This window comes from Tenrec ecaudatus, assembly GCF_050624435.1.
Source record: "Tenrec ecaudatus isolate mTenEca1 chromosome 5 unlocalized genomic scaffold, mTenEca1.hap1 SUPER_5_unloc_1, whole genome shotgun sequence".
In the NCBI taxonomy this organism is placed as follows: domain Eukaryota; kingdom Metazoa; phylum Chordata; class Mammalia; order Afrosoricida; family Tenrecidae; genus Tenrec; species Tenrec ecaudatus.
The window spans coordinates 711,082-715,516 of NW_027457599.1; positions in this window are offsets into that span (position 1 = coordinate 711,082).

Here is a 4,435-nt window from a genome sequence, read left to right on the forward strand (position 1 = left end):
CCCCTCCCAAAGATTTTATTTCAGAGGATAGCATTGAATTTGCATCTCCTGGACAGAGACATTATCTGATCAGAGTACACAGAGATGAAGGGGAGAAGGGGAGAGTGGAGCACATCCTGTCCCACCAGACCTTGAGGATGATGTTCCCACTCAGAGAAGTCAGTTCACATAGAAGACCACATGGCCAGCCCCACGATGAGACACAACATCCCTCAAAGACCCATAGCCCTAGAGGGGACAACACTGGAGACACAGTGTGGGAATTACCCCCAAACTGATCTCGCTACACCGAGGCATAACACTAAGGGGGTACAGCAGAAGATCAAGTAAAAGGAGCAGCAAGATCCCAAGGAAATGCTAAAGGTGGACTTTAGGGTCAGGGTTTGGTGCCCCAAAAGACTGAACTAGAAAACACTTCTAAAGGCCAACACATAGTCCTTAAACTATCTATGAGCTTTTCTATCTTGTTGACCTTTGTTTTCTTTTATTGTCATTGGATTTTTGTTGTTTTGTTTATTTTGCTGCTTGGTTTTGTTCTTTCTTGTTTTTGTGCATGTTATTGCCTCTACAGGTCTGTCTAAATAAGATAGGCTGAACGAACAATCTGGAGGAGAAAAAAAAACGGGACTAGCACATCCTGGAGGACATGCGAGAGAGGGAGGTGGGAAGAAAGGTAGTGGTGTTAAGAATTCCAGAGACAAGGGAACAAAAAGTGATGGAAATCGGTGTTGAGGGGGATGTAGGAGGACTGGTAGGGCGTGATCAAGGGTAATGTAACCAAGAGGAATTACTGAAACTCAAAGGAAGACTGAGCATGACAGTGGGCACAAGAGGAAAATCAAAGGGTATAGAAGAGTGAGCTGGGAAGCAAGGGCCAGTTATAGATGTCTAAATAAAGGCATGTACATATATTTACAAAGGGGCATGGGGAAATAGATCTATGTCCATATGTTTATAGATTTAGTATTAAGGTAGCAGATGGACATAGGGCCTCCGCTCAAGGACTCGTTCATTGCAAGAACATTGTTCTATTAAATTGGCATTAAACGATGCTCACCTTCCCTACACGATCACTGACCACAAAGCGGCTGCAAAAGCAAATGTGATGAAGAAAGCCGATGGTGTCCAGCTACCAAAAGATATAGCGTGTGGGGTCTTAAAGGCTTGAAGGTAAAGAAGCAACCATCTAGCTCAGAAGCAACAGAGCCCACATGGAGGAAGCATACCAGCCTGTGTAATCACAAAGTTTCAAAGGGATAAGGCAACAGGCATCATGAGAACAAAAAAATCTTATCATGGAGAATGAGAGGGGACGGCCGGGTATAGACCCAAAACCTATTTGCAGTGCACTGGACATCCCCTTACAGAAGGATCTCAGAGAGGAGATAAAAGAATACAAGGTATGAGACAACAAAGAAAAACAAAACTTTCCTCAAGTTATTTTTTTTTTGTTTTTTTGCGCACCCCGCGGGCGCCCGGGGCCGCCCCCTCCCCGGTCCCGCGGCGGCGGCGGCGGCGGCGGCTCGGGGCCGGGGGGGGGGGGGCGCCAGGGGAGGGGGCAGACACCAGGTGCAGCGGTGGCAGCGGCGGCTCCCGGCGCCATCTTGGGCTGATCGATGAATTGAACAAAGAGGATCAATTTCCGATCAAGCGAGTTATCAATGGGGGCCGGGGAGTGAGAGGGACTTGTCCCCGAGTCGGCCCCGCTTTCCCCGGTACCCCCCTCCTCCCCTCTGCCGCGGCCCCCGGCGGCGGGGCAGCCCAGCGTCCCCGGGGAGGCCGCGACCGCCCGCAGCCCCCACCCCCGAGCGAGAGGCCGAGAGAGGAGAAGCCTGACCTGCAGCTGCTGTAAATCAAAGCTCTTCCAATATTGAAACATCGATCCCACATTGGCCGCCATCTTGAGACATATTGAGACGGAGTGAGAGGCTGATAGAGAGGGGGCTGGAGTTCAGGAGCCGCCAGGAGGCAGCAGGCGGGCGGCGCCAAAACCCGGCCTGGAGCCGGCCGCCGCCGCCGCCACAGAGGAGCGCGGACTCCTCCTCACGGCGCCACCGCCGCCAGGGCGAGCCGAGCCGGAGCCGGAGTCAGAGGCCGAGGGCACGGCGGCCGCTGGCCCGGCCTCGCGCGCGGCCGCCCGGCCCCCGCCCCCCGCCAGCGGCCGAAGGAGCGACCCGCCCGCGACCCCCGCCCCTCCCAACCCCCAGCCCGGCCGGCGGCCGCCCGGCTCGGCGCGGCTTGGCCCCGAGGGGGCGCTGGAGGGCGGCGAGAGGGCAGCCCCGCGGCCCGCCGAGGCCCAGGCCCAGCTCACCTGGCGCGGGGGGGGGCACGGAGGGAGGGGGCCCTGGCGGCGGCGGAGCGCAGCCCCCCCGCCCGCCTCTACGCCCGGGCGCTGGGTGCCGGGGACGCGCCTGGGGTCGTCGGTCGTCCTGCTGGGCGCCCGCCCGCCCGCGGAGCCGCCGCGACCACCTGCCTGAGCCCAGACCCCCGCACGGCGCAGGCCTCAGCGCACCCGCGCGTGTGCCCGAAGCCTTGACCGTGGGCGGCCCCGCCAGCCGGGGCCTCAAGGACCCAGCACCCCAGAGCGCCCTTGCTGGGGGAGGGCAGGGGCGTGGGGAGGCATCAGCCCCTGACCCTCTTGAACTTGCACCCGCCAGCGTCCCACGCCGGGGCCCCAGAATCCCTGCTCAACACCACCCGGTGACCCAGGGCCCCCGAGCTGTCGCCGCCGACTTTTCACGACTGGAAAAGTCTCGACGCGCAGTCCTTGCGGCCCCCGAGGCGCTTCTGGGGAACAGCCCCGGAAACTTCCAGGGCTTCGGACCCCCTGGTTGGGTATTCGTTTGGAGGCAGACATTTGGGAAACCGAATTCAAAAACAGAAAGCAAGGCGAAAACGGCGACATGGGGACCGAATCCGAATAGCACGATCCCTCTTGATTGGCTTCCTCACGGACACCTGGCAAAAGCATGTTTGGGGATGGTCCTAAGTGTTGACATGCACATGTGGCTCAGCGCTTCCAGTGGGACACCGCGCCGCGCTGGCTCGCACTGCAAGTAAAGTGCAGTTAGATCAAACCAATCCCCATCTCCAGGACTCGGGGTACATAAACCCTGTAGGGACTCCAAACTAAAATGCATATACGTGGGAGAGCATTCCTTTTCCCACTGGGCTGGGTGTGTGCCACTGATCAGGCGAGCGGGGTCGGCCTGCGTGAATGGATGGAGGAACCAGAAATGAGACGACGCAACATTCGAGGAGCCGCGCGTCCCCACGGTCTCGCGCTGCTGACCAAGGGGGGTCTCTCGTTTTATCCAGCCGCAGGTCCTGCGACACCCCCGCTCGCAGCCCGTCGGGGGGCCCCGCGGACAGGAAGACGGTGGGGTGCGCGAGGGCCTCGAGGGGCGCGTCCCGAGTCCCCGCCTGCAAGGCCGCCCGTGCACCCTGCGGGGCGCTCCCAGCCTCCGCCTGCGCTGGGCGGCCCGTTGCACGCGACGCCCGGGCCCGCCCACCCAGCGGGCGGGTGGCCGCCTCCTCAAGTTCTTAATGCTTCCCCACTAACCTGAACCCAGTTCTAATCTGGCCAAACTAGAGAAGGTATTGTAGTACCGATAGGAATTTCAAACACGGGGAATCCAGGGTGGATGGGCCTGTGAGGACCAGTGTTATGAGTGGAGATACTGGGAGGGTGGAGGAAGGGCAGGATGGAAAGTGGGAACCGATTACAAGGATCTTCATTGACCTCAAAAGAAAGGTGGGTGAAGATATGACAAAAGAATTAGTACATTTCCACGGATTGATGAGGGATGGGTGGCGGGCATTGAGGGGGGAAAAAATGAGGAGCTGAGGCCAGGGGCTTGGGTGAAGAGTGGAGATTTTGAGAATAATGAGGGCAATTAATGGTCAGATGTGCTTCAAACAGCTGATGTATATATGGATTGTGGTTAGTGTTGTAAGAGCCCCTAATAAAATGATCATAAAAGAAACAAAAATAATCTGGGCAGAGGGCTCATGCAAGGATGATCTCAGGCTGGATTAGACCAGTCAAAACAGCTACTGGAGTCGCCTCACCCTGTGTCAATTCCTGAGTCAGGCATGAAGCTTAGGGCCCACAGCCCCAGCAGCTGGCCAGTGAAGGACCTGGGTCTCTGAGGCCATTCCACAGGGGGAATGGTCGTCTCTCCTGCAGGGCCCACCCTCCTTTGTAAGCGTGCTGTCTGGGGCACGGCTTTCATGGAGTCCACAACATGGGAGCTCTACTACTCATGGGAGATTGGCAGGAAGCCTCTGCTCATGCGCACACACCACCAACAAGCTGGAGGATCTCCGTGAACAAAGCCTGAGGCAGACAGCAAGCCCACTAACTGATGCTGTAAGAGATACATTCAGCATCCAGAAACCTGCAACAGGGAGTAAGAGGCAGCATACGTTGCTC